At 34.9% G+C, this 15,000-nt stretch overlaps 1 protein-coding gene across 2 annotated transcripts in view; it reads right to left on the bottom strand.

The window, feature by feature from the left end:
* Nucleotides 1-15,000, bottom strand: part of LOC136826180 (collagen alpha-1(VIII) chain-like) — a 156,549-nt gene that overhangs the window by 96,832 nt on the left and 44,717 nt on the right. Inside the window, exon 1 of one of the 2 annotated variants that reach the window (XM_067083232.1) lies at nucleotides 11,143-11,272. The exons of the other annotated variant lie outside the window; for it this stretch is intronic. The gene's annotated coding sequence lies outside the window, so the exon portion shown is untranslated. Of the gene's footprint in view, nucleotides 1-11,142; nucleotides 11,273-15,000 lie in introns of those variants that run through there. 2 annotated transcript variants of the gene reach the window in all.

Here is a 15,000-nt window from a genome sequence, read left to right as displayed (position 1 = left end):
CAACAAAAACAAGGATAAAAATAACCAATATTATAATACATTGACATTTATCCCATTGTAAATGTGAAATTAACTCCTTTTCATTTCTAAGGGGATGATTCCATAACGTGTTAAGCCCTCTGTTCTTAGCAAATGTTTCTGGGATAAGGATCCCACCCCCAGGTCAACAGGGGCACGATAGGTTTCAACAGAATGTGCTCATATTCTATTAGCATCATGTGTCAAAGTAACAGCTTTATTCACATGGTGACGTAATGTGCTAACATTAGGAATACCATCAGCGCACTGAAGTAAGATTTGAAAAAACCCACTCGATCGTGGGATGGAAGCTTTCCTGTTTATGCCAAGAACAATAAAAAGAAATGGTCATGATTCAAACAGTCCCTGCCAAAGGAAGGGTAGAGGAGCTTCGAAATCCATTGTCTGGAATCCTTACAAGTAAAAGAATCAACCAGTGGTCGTTGTATCACTGTTTCCAGTCCATTTTCACTCAGCGGGGATAATGATGCCTCGGAAAATGTTTATAAAATTTCAACAGCGCTCGTCACTCTCAGACCCGTCGTCAAAAAAACAGCGTATTGTTTCAACTTGGGAGCAAAAAGTTCCCGCCGGAGAAACAACACTCGCGCTATCTGCCCTATCGGCGTCCTAGTCGGGAAGTATTAAATACCGGGTGTTGGAAGCTAAGCACGCTGGCCAACTAGGGACGTCCGCTTTTCTCCTAAAGGATCCACTAGCGATAGCGGACAGGATTATTTATGAGCTTGCAGATAAAATAACCAAATAAGAAGAGAGGGAAAAGTGCAATCTAATTGGTGTGCTCTAATTGTGTCGAGGCAGGGAGTGAGGGAGGGGGGAAGGGAGGGAGTGGCAAGATGGCTGCGGATAGGAACAATTTGTCGGTAAGTTTATTTTCTCAAGTTTCTCCGAACCTTAAGAGGAGTAGGGTTGTGTATAGGCATTCTTAGGATAAGGGTCTCTCTCTCTCTCTCTCTCTTGGTACCTCTTACCCTCTCGACCTGTCTATCCGCTGTCTGGTCTATGTCTGTGTCCGTACGTCTGATTGAGAAAAGGTACCGAAGGAAAGGATGAAAGATTAATGGTTCTTTTGTTTAAGATTAAGGTTGGGAAAGGAGACTTTGAACAATGTAAACAATAAATTTAATTGGTTTTCTATTGTTTATCACAAAGGGCAGAAACTTCGAATATGAATAAAGTGATAAGAAAATCTAAGATGTTTTGGTTTAGGGTTTAAATTGAGAGAAGAGACTTGGGCAATAAAACATATGAAAAATAATGTTAATTGCATTTCTTTATTGTTTTTCGGGATTGAAGACGCCTGAAACTTTAACAATGAAGAAAGTGATACGTAAATCACACTTGTTTTTGGAAACTATCCCCAACTTTCTCAAGTTCCTTTCAGTAACAAAATCATACACATAAAAAAACTCATATTGCCAAATGTGTACGCAGTCGAAATGTCTTCTGTCTGTCTCTCTGTCTATCTGTCTGTTTCAAAGAGACAGAGCAACAAAAAGCTGGCGCTGACTCTGTCGAAGCTGGCCAGTGACTCAAAGCACAAATGCTCACTCAAGGATATTTTAATAAATTCGGTCGAGCGAAGAGCTTTGAATCCGTAATGACTCGGAGGGTGCCCTTTCTATTCAGCTGAAGCAAACACACACATATATATATAGAGAGAGAAGACGGTGCTTTGCTTGTTTATACATGTTTGTATAAACATGTATAAGTAGGTAGAATACCATACATATATATATATTTATGCACCTGATATTCATAACAATGTCTGCATCCTGTGATGATAAATGTATGTGCGTGAGTATTTTTGGAAATTTGTCTATGTAAATCAATGCACATATTCATCTCTCTCTCTCTCTCTCTCTCTCTCTCTCTCTCTCTCTCTCTCTCTCTCTCTCTCTCCCTTGCCACCTTCCAATGATATTCTCTTAATTTTGATTAACGAACATATATTTTGTCAGTGGGCTAAAATTCAAGTAAGAATTTTCGTTAAAAACAATAAAAACTAAAGTAAATCCTAAAATTATGTTTTACAAGCAATGGAAAAAATCTCTTTGGAATTTTTGATGTGAAGAATCACGCAGTGAAACAAGTAGTATCCAAGAATTTCAAAGGGACGGCCATCATACAATTGCACAGAATTACTATTAAAATAGGATTCACTGTTAGTAAAGGTAAATATATATATGTATATATATATATATATATATATATATATATATATATATATATGTATACACACACATTCCAGGGGCATGCCACAGGATCGAGATTAGGATGAAGGATGGGAGAGGATTATCTCGAACAATGGTCTCTAATGACTGTTGTAGAAACGTTTGTCGATAGCACTGGAATTCCAAGACCGTGGTCAGGGTATTTCAAAGATGAAATATATATATATATATATATATATATATATATATATATATATATATATATATATATATATATATACATATATATATATATGTATATATCATGCACCTTTTCCCATTCCCAGGAGTGGCTACATTCCGAACTGTACATGCTTCAAATGGCCATTCACCTTGTCACTTAAGTTGGAATTTTTATTGTATTTTCGTTGCATATTTCTCGTCCTTTCAACACTACCTACTGCACATGCGCAGTTCAGACAAATTATTCCCACACCTACCGTTATCTTTCTTTCGTCATTAATAACTTACTTGCGTAAATGAATCTGGTTGAAAAGTACCTTAATATATCCCAAAATTTGCGGTCTCTACCAAACTCTTCTCTTTCAAATCTTTGATTCACCTATTCTGTAGGTTGCCTATTCTCTAATTTTTACATAATCCGTTATATTAACTAAAAATAACTACTATATCAACCGCTTCCTTCCTTCCTTATACCCTCATAAACTTACTGTCAATTTTTAGCACCTATAAACACTTTCAAAGTTTCATCAACCTCTGCACTTTCTCCTCATTATCACCAATTACAACTGTCCCGTTGCCAACATTAAGCCCTCCACACTCCCTTTCTTATCCTACAAACTTTCACATATCTCTGCCTTTCCTATATTTGAGCATATAAATATGACACCACACACACACACACACACACACACACACACAGAGAGAGAGAGAGAGAGAGAGAGAGAGAGAGAGAGAGAGAGAGAGAGAGAGCCAGACAGCAACCCGCAGGTTGAAAGGTTACGAAAAGAAATTGTTGCTGCGTATAAATTCTAAGTAATTTATGGATCACCTAAACATTCCCTGATGAATTCAGAGAGATAAATTCATCCTGAATCAGGAAGAACCAGTCAAAAGAATTAACGTGAAGAGTGGTCTATTCTGGTTGCAGTAAAATGATAATAATTCATTTATATATTATGAGACACCTTACAAACTTTCATGGAACATAATTATGAGCTGTTTATTATAATGGTAATTGTAAAATGTTGAACTTCTGATTAATTGTGATTGGTAAGAAAAATCTTTCATATGAATTTTTAATTATTTATATATTATGAGACACCTTACAAACTTTCATCGAACATAACTGTGAGCTGTTTATTAAAATGGTAATTGTAAAGTGTTGAACTTCCGACTATTTGTGATTGGTAAAGAAATCTTTTACATGAATTTTTAAAATAATTTTAATTTGATTAAATTTTTTAAAACGTTTGTTTAGCAAGAGACGGCCAGAAAAGAGCCAGTTGCCCAGCTGAGTGAAAAAGGGACATAAGTTCAAAACTTAAGGCGAATAAGAAGGAAAACTGACGGCAGTAGAAGTCAAAAGAATGGGGCAGACCCATTTGCATGACTTTCAAATTCACAGCAGCCTTTAAATATAAAAATCTTCGCAACTTATAAAAAAAATTTCTAGAAAATCCTATATCCATAAACAAACCTTAAGTGTAACATTTGAAATACGAGTACTTCTGTTCCGTTGTCTGGAGATAGCATGATAAAAGTTTAAGCTGTGTCTTAATACATTTATGTTAAGAGGATCCTTTGCGATTGCAGTCGAAGAAGAAGAAGAAGAAGAAGAAGAAGAAGAAGAAGAAGAAGAAGAAGAATGGCGATTCGCCACATTTAAACACCGACATTTAATGCAATATTTAGTGGGCCCTTCTTCCACTCCGAATATCAAGCACGGGCAGAGCGACGTCCCTTATACGGGTACGAAACCACCAGTGCGGAACCGCCGGTCTGGTCAAATCGCCACGGCCGATCTAATTGCTTCTGGATGCTAAGCTCTCTCTCTCTCTCTCTCTGGCGTCGGACCATCCACCGGTCGTTTTCGTCACTGTTGTGATATCGAGAGCGGCTATCGTGCAGCATGTTGCTAAATTATCGTTCTTAATCGCTCGCGCATCTCTGATGCTGCCTTGACCTTCCTTCCTGCCTTCGCGCAGGCGCGGCGGCGGCGTTGCTTGTGGTCGTCATCGTATGTTTATTGTGGTCTGCTTTAGATCGTACTCTTATGGACTTCTGTATAGTATTATGATAAGTTAGAGAGAGAGAGAGAGAGAGAGAGAGAGAGAGAGAGAGAGAGAGAGAGAGAGAGAGAGAGAGAGAGCATGAAAGAAATATAAGTCTATCAAGTCCTAAATATATTAGATTTGAGCCCGAAAACAGAAGAGAGAGAGAGAGAGAGAGAGAGAGAGAGAGAGAGAGCAGTCGGATTTTTCTCTAAAAAACCTGACGGAAATTTAAGTCTATCAAGTCCTAAATATATTAGATTTAAGCCTAAAAATGAGAGAAGAGAGAGAGAGAGAGAGAGAGAGAGAGAGAGAGAGAGAGAGAGAGAGAGAGGGAGAGAGAGAGAGAGAGAGAGAGAGAGAGAGAGAGGTGAAAATAATAAAAAATTTTCTGGAAAACATCAGAAATTTATGAGTTTACCAAGTCGTAAACACATTTGATTTAAGCCTAAAAATAGAACAGGCATCTCTTCAAAACAGTAGGCCTAAAATTACTTGTTTAGTAACACACGCACACACACACACAAAAGTTTCGAGCAAGGTCTCCTTATTCTGAAAGCGAGTCGATGTTTTTACAGATAGTCTGGCCTTATGCCAGCACGGGCTCTTGCTCCTGAAGCAGACTGTAAGCGAAAATAGTGCTGTTATGGTTAAAAGTTTGTAAATTCATCGCAGTATCTGTGGAATACTGAAGCCTAACGATTACAGCCAAGACGGAAGTGGGAGAGGCATACTATCAAGAAGTTCCTGAGAGCAATGTCCAAAGTAATACCTGTAAAACCGGTAGAAGACGACATTGCTAAGTGAGCTAAAGCAAATCCAAGTAGGAAGCAAGAGCCAAGTCAATGAATATACATAACAACGGGAGTCACTGTGTGTTAAGAACATCTACAGAATCAGAAGCAATGATCCATGCAATGAAGAATGAGATTTACTACTGTAAAGGAACTCTGTAAATGAGACGTACACAGGGTTAGGTTAGGTTAGGTTAGGTACACAGAATTCACAGGCTCTTCGAAGTAGACGCTGCAACTTGACCCGCGATGTGATGTTTCAAAGATATGTTAAAATTTTCTTCCTAAACACATAATGTTAAAAGATCGGTGAGGTTTAAATTCCATTTTTAAAACAATGAGGTATTAATCATCTAGTCTTAAAATAACTGCATTAATCGGTTTTACTTGGAGATTATTATCCAGACCTAATTTAACATCAAACTTGAATAACATAGCTAAGAGGGAATGAAGGATTTCGGAAGCGTAGAATCATCTGCATGTTGGTGAAGGTTATTGATTTAAAGAAGAAGGAAAAGAAGAAGGAAAAAAAGGAAAAGGGGCGGTGTAGATCCATGGTGCTCACCCACAGAGATAGGGTAAGGCGCAGGTACAGAGCTGTCAGTTCGAGCAGAAACGAATTTGCAGAAAGAATGGAACCACACGGCGTTTGGTTAACACGGCCTTTCTCCAGACACTAAAAAAGCCTTTTGAGATATACAGAGCGACGAAGTAGTGGTGGTGGTGGTGGTAGGTTTCTGTTTCCTAATATTAACAATTATGACTTGGACCATCTACGGATGGTCTCTTGTTTGTTAGTTTTTCATAAGTTGTATTTTAACAGATCTTTCACATTCACAGCTGATCCCTGATCCCTTTATCTGCCGAGAGCAACCACATTCGCTGAACAACAGCACCAATATGCAGTAAATGTGTCTCGCTGTCGAACTTCTCAGTTCCAGAGGTCCTTTATTCCTCACACTGTTGGACTGTGGAATTGGGACTTCAGAAGTTCAGGTGTAGATGCAATGCATTACTACCCTAATACAATCTTGTGTTTTAATAATTTACTTAAATTTTTTTCTATTTATTTACTGATTTGTTAATTTATTTTTTCTTTTAATAAGTGATCATTCTTTCTGTATTCCTCATTACCTTCTGTTACTTCTTTCTAATGAACACCATATTCTTTGGAAGCTTGAATTTCAGGTCAATGGCCCCTGTGGCTTGTTCTATATGAATAGGGTTCATCATCTGAATAATAATAATAATAATAATAATAATAATAATAATAATAATAATAATAATAAGTAAAGTTAAGTGTTACTTATCTTAGTGTAACCATACCACTTAGCTGATTAACAGCTCTCCTAGGGCTGGCCCGAAGGATTAGATTTATTTTACGTGGCTAAGAACTAACTGGTTACCTAGCAACGGGGCCTACAGCTTATTGTGGAATCCGAACCACATTATGACGAGAAATGAATTTCTATCGCCAGAAATAGATTCCTCTAATTGTTCATTGGCCGGTCGGAGACTCGAACTCGGCCTAGCAGAGTGCTAGTCGAGAGCTCTACCCATCCCCCCAATGAAGAACTAATAATAATAATAATAATAATAATAATAATAATAATAATAATAATAATAATAATAATAAGTAAAATTCCTCAAAAGTTGACCACATAATAATAAAGTTGGGCAAGAGGTCAACAGCTGATTTTGCCTCAAAGAAAATCATTCGGATGAACAAAGAGATGTTCTGCTACAATCCAAGTGTTTCAGAAGGTGGGCAAATAGAAAAGTTCCAAATACTTACACCATTAGTTCAAGTAGGAGCAATAACTCAGTAGTACAGACCATAGACCATAGAAACGCTCACGCAGACAGACAAACAGATTCACACACACACACAAACACACTGCTACTACAATGCTACCATAATGATACACGTTTGGGTAAAAGGTACCACGAGATATTCCTTACAAAAATAGCAGCCGTAATGACAGGGCGGTTTGGTCTCCTTTCGCTCTGTTGTTGGAAAAAGTAGAATTGCTCGCTATGAATTTGTTAAACGAAGGCTTTGTCGAAGGTCGCTCAGATAAAGACGCGAAGAATGGGAAAAGTGGGAAATGTAGGAAAACAGAAAAAAACAGGAAAGGAATGACAATGATACAGATCAGATAAGAAATACGTAAGAAGAATGAAATAAGATGTAAAAAGGGGTACCCATAAAAAATGTAAAATGTTTTTGAGGACGAGGAATTGTGCCGAGATCCACTTACATTAAATAAATTTACTGCAAATTTTCAGTAAAGAGAACATAAAACTGCAAGTTAAACAGAGTATTCTGAAAAGGAGTTCTGAAGGATCTACTTTTTCATGTAATTCATATACTTTAGATTTTAAAAAAATCGAAAACTGCTAGTTCGTAGTGAAGAAAAGTTCAGCGTTATTATTCTACTTAAAACACATTGTAGCCGGTTATTTGAACTTATTCCACCAATTGGTCGCATCTCTCGTTCATTATATCACTGATTCTTATCTACAAAAGGAATATAATTTCTTTGTAAACAGAAAGCTATTTATTTATTATCGCAATATGGATCCCTCTTGTTATTAATAAATGAATCAAGAAAAAAAACCAGATAACCATCAAATGAGAGAGAGAGAGAGAGAGAGAGAGAGAGAGAGAGAGAGAGAGAGAGAGAGATCTCTCTTCCACCATCGTCACCCAAAGGTCAAATTAATCCACGTTCTCTTTTTCCTCTCATCAAAATGAAAAATGAACAAGAAACATAATTAAGTCTATTTTATGGTGCTGAGGATGAAGGCTGAATTAATCCTTCTGAGCTCATTGAGGCAAGGATGACTTACTTGAAATGCTTGCATGATCGTGTTGAAAGTGAGGGGGATATTTACATATGTTTTGCGCGCGCGTACACACGCACACAACTAGCGGCCGTCACCCATAGAAGGATCGGCTATACAGGCGCCATCTTTCGGACTTTCCGTCTTCAGTTCTTAGACCAACAAATGTACAATGGATTTTTTCGGGTAACTGCCCCCCCAACCCCACAATACCCCTGTGGGATCGATCTCGGGTATCTTGCTGGTGAGGAAAGGTTGGTAACCGCTGAGTCTCACACACTCACAGTAACATACACATACTGTACGTACATATAAGCATACATATATATAAATATAGATAAATATGTACATGTATGTGTGTGCGTATGTGTATGTGTGTGTTACCACTTCTAGGCTTTGGGATGAAGAGCGAGACAAGAAATGAGTCAGAGTGAGGAAGAGGAAGAGGAGGAATCGACAGAGAGAGAGAGAGAGAGAGAGAGAGAGAGAGAGAGAGAGAGAGAGGTTCATTGGTAAACCTCAAGAGTTTTTTTAGGTTTTGTCATGAAGTTTCTTGACGCTCTCAGAATAAAAGAAGAAAAAAAATCGACATCTTCATTCTTGCATGATAAAAGCGGCGAATTAAAATAATTTTGCAATAATAACTGCATTATGAAACCTACTTTCTTCATTCTAGTCCCAAAGAAGAAAAAAGCGGAACCATTCACGAACAAAATGAACTTGAATAAAACGGTAATTACCATCGAGACACTGAAGAACTGAAAGAATAAGAAAGAAAATGAATCTCAAAAATCCCAAAGTCACGATACAGAACACCCAATGTCACTTGATACCGCGTATCCTGGACGGGAGTCAAAATTCCGGTGGGCCAAGAAAGCTGCAACCGTCTCGTCCTTGACCCCAGCGTTGGGTCTGGTCAGTGCTTGGACAAGCGACCGCCGAAAAATGCCAGGCTTTGAAGGTACGTAGCCCCCTTGGGCCAAGCGTAGGGTCAGCGACCTCACCTTCAAAATGCTTCTGAATGCAGGAGTGAGGAAATTGGAATAAAATATCAGGAATTACAAAGGAAACCAAAAAAAAAAAAGGACAATCACACGATGAAAAAAAGCGTAATTACGAAATAGATAAAAAAAGATGATTAAAAAAAAGAAATCACCCGATAAAATTAAGAGATGTTTAAGTAACTGAATGGAAGAAACCCGTCTTGACCAAATCCTGTACTCAAAAAGTAATAATATTTAGCTTTCTAATAACATCAAGAATTCCTGAGTCAACGACTATTAATTATTACTTGGTATATACTGTTGTAAATGCTGTCATATCTTAAAAGGGACTATTACCTTAATAATATAACTCATTTTCTGTTTTAAAGATTTAAGATATAGTAAGAATATATATATATATATATATATATATATATATATATATATAAATATATATATATATATATATATATATATATATATATATATATATATATATATATATATATATATATATATATATATATATATATATATATATATATATATATATATATATATATATATATATATATTCCTCCCAGTGTTAACAGGATTTAAAAACTGAAAACATGCAACCGATACCACTGGATAAAACCTGGATGAGTCAGATCATAAAATGCCTTATAAAGTCGAACGCTTCGCGGTTAAACCTTATTCCCTTATAAGATGAACATTCAAAAATACCAAACACATACTCATACTGAACACGTTCATATGCAATACAAACATGGGCATTTTATCTTATACCCAGTTTAATATATACATCAATAAATATATCAAGTTTTAAAAATAATTTTTTTTCAATAAATATATCAAGTTTTATAAATAAAGATTTTTGGTTTCAATAAATATATCAGGTTTTAAAAATATTTTTTTAAAATAAATATATCAAATTTTATAAGGATTTTTGTTTTCAATAAATATATAAAGTTTTGTATATAAAGAAATTCGTTTTCAATACATATACCAAGTTTTATAACTAAATAAATTTGTTTTCAATAAATATATCAAGTTTTATAAAGATTTTTTCAATAAAAATAAATAAATATTCTTTTTCAATAAATATATAAAGTTTCATAATACAGATTTTTGTTTTCAATAAATATATCACGTTATATAGACATACATATTAGTTTTACAAATTTACATGATCAAAATTCATTCAGTATCTTCCATACGAAACATAAGAAAAAAAAATCTTCGAAATTACCTTTATTTATACATAAGTAGAAAAAAAAAGATCAAAGCAATCTGGGAGATTATTTATGTATCTAATAAATTTCCGAAAGTATTCATAAAGAATGAACAAAAACGAAAGGTCCTTTTGGCCTACTGCGTACAACTGAGTGCACATTATCGTAAAAACAGCACTCGGGTAAATGAATCACTGGCATAATACAATTCTTGGTACCCACTCCTCCATTCAAAAGTAAAAGAAAAATAAGACTAATTTGTTAAATGTTTACACGAGTAAAAATAAATATATAAAAGATCTGGAGTCAAATAAGTAATTATACATGTATTATATATATATATATATATATATATATATATATATATATATATATATATATATATAAACTCAAAATTAATAACAGAAACATCTAGAACTACTGAGCATCACAATACCCCATAAAAAATTATGATGTTTTCTCATATATATATATATATATATATATATATATATATATATATATATATATATATATATATATATATATATATATATATATATATATATATATATATATATATATATATATATATATATATATATATATATATATATATATAGAGAGAGAGAGAGAGAGAGAGAGAGAGAGAGAGAGAGCACAAAAATAAACTAATAAAATATTCATACCAAATTCAATGCACAGTAAATTTGAATAAAAGGATTAACGCCAAAACATTAAAATACCCACAAAAACCGTCATTTTCACCAACAAAAATATACCAATAACCCTTATAAAAATAATAACGAGCTACCCACTGAAGAACACCACTTTTTTTGCCGGGACGCGCACGCGAGGGGAAGAGAGATAAGAGTCAACTTAGGCTGGGCAGAGAGAGAGCGCGAGGCCGGTACACCCACACACCACCACGGCTAAGCCAACACTGGCGCGTGTTGACCACAACAATACCCTTGCTACTGACGAAATACGAAAAAAAAAATATTGGGTGAGGAATAGAGAGAGAGAGAGAGTAGGTGCTGGAAGAGAGTATAGGTTGGGGTGGAGAGAGAGAGAGAGAGAGAGAGAGAGAGAGAGAGAGAGAGAGAAGAAATAAATTATGAATGAGATGAACTCACACGAATGATGAGTTTTTCATGTGTTCGAGTCCCTGTTTACTGGATAAAATTATAATAAATATTCTTACGTTGGTTGAATGTAAAAATATAAACTATTACTATTATTATTATTATTATTTTTCAACACGAGCAAACCTATAACTTGACCATGCTATGAGAATAATATATGGCTTGGAATATTTTTTAAATTTGAATAAATCAACAAAAGATAACATATGCATGAAGTGCTGTTTAGTAAGAAAAAAAAAAAAAACTCCCAAAGCAACTGAGCACGGAATATTAGAGTAGCACTAATGACCAGTGTCAAACTACTGAAGATCCTAGTCTGTAAAACAGCAAGGAGGACTGCCCCACAGTCCTGCAGTTTAATAAAGGCGACAAAAGACATCAGCTAATAGGCAAGCGTGAACTGAATACAGAATTCAATTAAATATAGAATTTAGGCCAAAAGCCAAGCACTGGGACCTATGAGGTCATTCAGCGCTGAAACCCAAACTGACGGTGGAAGGTCTGAAAGGTGTAACAGGAGGCAAACCTCGCAGTTGCACTATGAATCAACTGTTAAGAGAGGGTGGAAGTAAGATGGAAGGGAATATGAAAGGAGGTACAGTAAAAGGAACGAAAGGGGTTGCAGCTAGGGGCCGAAGGCACGCTGCAAAGAACCTTAAGTAATGCCTACAGTGCACCGCTCCCCTCAACAAAATGCTGATGACGCTACACAGTGAAATGAAATTATCATAGCAGTTGTTAAGAGAGCGAATAACTGTGTTCTCATGGAAATATAGACCTCTATTATAAGCCAGAAGCAATCAAAGGGGAGAATAATATTCCATGAAAGGAAAAAATAAGATCTAAAAGTACCTGGGGTTAATATTAATATTTCTGTAGTTCCAGGAAGCTGTGGGGGATAGCGATATATCTTGGGATCTTTAAAGCTTTAAGAATAATATTTCTGTAGATCTAGGCAGCTTTTTTTTACGGCATTATTTATGGGCCCTAAATGTTTTGCAAAAACTTTATATCTGTAAATCCAGGAATTTTTGTGAAAGCTATCTCACTAGACCAGAAAGCTTCATATATATATATATATATACAGTATATATATATATATAATTTATATATACATATGTATATATATACATATATACCTATGTATATATATATATATATATATATATATATATATATATATATATATATATTAGAGAGAGAGACATATACATACTAAACAGACGTTAAAAACCTACTGATAGCGATGACCACAGTAATTTAAAAAGGTAAGGATGAAAACAAATCTACGGGCTCTTCACACCACAATCTATCCATTATCACAGATTTTATTGGGGAAATCTTATTACACTCGTGACATACTGTAATCAAAGGAACCTGATTATAACCTCAAAATTTAACATAGATGAATAGAAAGTTAGACATCTTGATTCAAGACTGAAGAGGAATATGGAGATCTACATAACCACAGAATTATGCAAAACGAAAAACAAACGCGTAAATACAAGTTAAGCAAATCAGTAAATTAAACATTGTCCCTTTTGTAGAAAATAAAATGCCCGTTCGTCTTCTATTAAATGAAAAACGCTATACAGCCAAACCGGTACAGAAATAAAAAGTAGAAAATTACTGGTCATAAATTGAACTCGCATACAAAACTCGATCAATTACGCCCCATCAAAGAATTTTAAGTTTGTTCTCTTAGAGGACATCTTTCCATGCATGAAATATTTCACTTCCGCCAGATGTGAAATGTTTAAGGAATTATTTTGAATGCACTCTAGTATGGGAGACTGTAGGTAGGAATTCTGAAAAAAAAATTATGATGAATATTTCACATGTTTTTGCAATATAAGATACCTTCTTTCTTGACGAATATTTGATTACAAAATTATGAAATTACCTTCGTAACGGTATTTTTTCCTGTTAAATAACAGGCAAAACATATCTTCTCCTGTAGTAATATATATATATATCAGTAGGCCTTTTAGACATCTTAAAATATTTACAAGATCTCTTAATTTTAATAAAAGACGTTACAAGATTTCACAAACGAAAGAAACCACTCATCCAACACGATCTAGAAATAACATCTTCAAATCATCTTCAAAATATCTTCCCCTGACTAAGTATGGTTGTGTTGTCTCTTTCAAGAGAAGGATGTTAAGAGATGTCTCTAGATGGAGAAGAGAGAAGAGAGAGAGAAGGGGTGCGAGATATCTCACTCTATGTGATGAAGGCTAGATACGTTTCAGTTTCATCAAGAGGAGTCACGAAATGTCTAGCCTTTACCATAAGGGGATCCATGACAGCTTAACCTTTCCATAGCGAGTTCAGAATCTCTCTCTTTTTTTTTATCTGTTTTGTTTTAAAAAAAGAACTATTATAAAAAACACAACACTAAGAAACATAGACGTTAGGAAAATTATCAATAATTTTTTTTTCTATTTCTCTCTATTGCTTACTTCTTTCTTAGTATTCCCATATTTTTTTTAATTCTAATCTTTCGCTTAAGAATCAAAATTCCCTTGAATGGTAGCCCGGGAAGAATGATTATGGTGGTATGACTCTAAACCTAAGCAATACGATTCTAAACCTAAACAATAAGATTCTAAACCTAGGCAATACAATTATAATCCAAAGCAATTCGGATTCTAAACCTACGCAATACGATGATAAACCTAAGCAACAAGATAATAAACCTAAGCAATACGATTCTAAAGCTCTGCAGCACAATTGTAAAAACCTAAGCAATCCTATTCTAAACCTAAGCAATACGATTCTAAAGCTCTGCAGCAGAATTGTAAAAACCTAAGCAATCCGATTCTCAACCTAAACAATACGATTCTAAAGCTAGGCAATACAATTATAAAAACCTAAGCAATACGATTCTAAACCGCAGCAATACGATTCTAAACCTAAGCAATATGACTGTAAACCTAAGCAATACCATTCTAAACCTTGGGAATACCATTCTAACCTAAGCAATATGATTCTATACATAAGCAATACAATTCTAAACCTAAGCAATACAATCCTAAACCAAAGCGATATGTTTAGGTGTACACCTACACTTATACCTATTAGTATACACCTTTCCTAACTCGAGATCGAAGCACCCGCTATGAATATAATGGTATTATTATTATTATTATTATTATTATTATTATTATTATTATTATTATTATTATTATTATTATTAGGCATACATTTTCCTTACAATCCAAGATAAGTTATATGACAATATATCATTCCTCGATGGCTTATTTAATCATGAAAAGTCCCAGGGGCGGACTGACAAATGGACTGACAAACCGAAATGACAAATGAACATACAAACGGACCGACAAACGCACAAAAAAAGGGACTTACAAACGAACAAACAAATGAACTGACAAGCTAACTGACATACGAACACGCAAACGGACTGACAAACGAACTAACAAACGGACTAACAAACAAACTGACAAACGAACAAACAAACTGACAAAGGAACTGACAAACGAACAAACAAACAGACTAACAAACGAA

This window comes from Macrobrachium rosenbergii, chromosome 40 (assembly GCF_040412425.1).
Source record: "Macrobrachium rosenbergii isolate ZJJX-2024 chromosome 40, ASM4041242v1, whole genome shotgun sequence".
NCBI classification, from domain to species: Eukaryota; Metazoa; Arthropoda; class Malacostraca; order Decapoda; family Palaemonidae; genus Macrobrachium; species Macrobrachium rosenbergii.
This window is presented reverse-complemented; position numbering and strand designations above follow the sequence as displayed.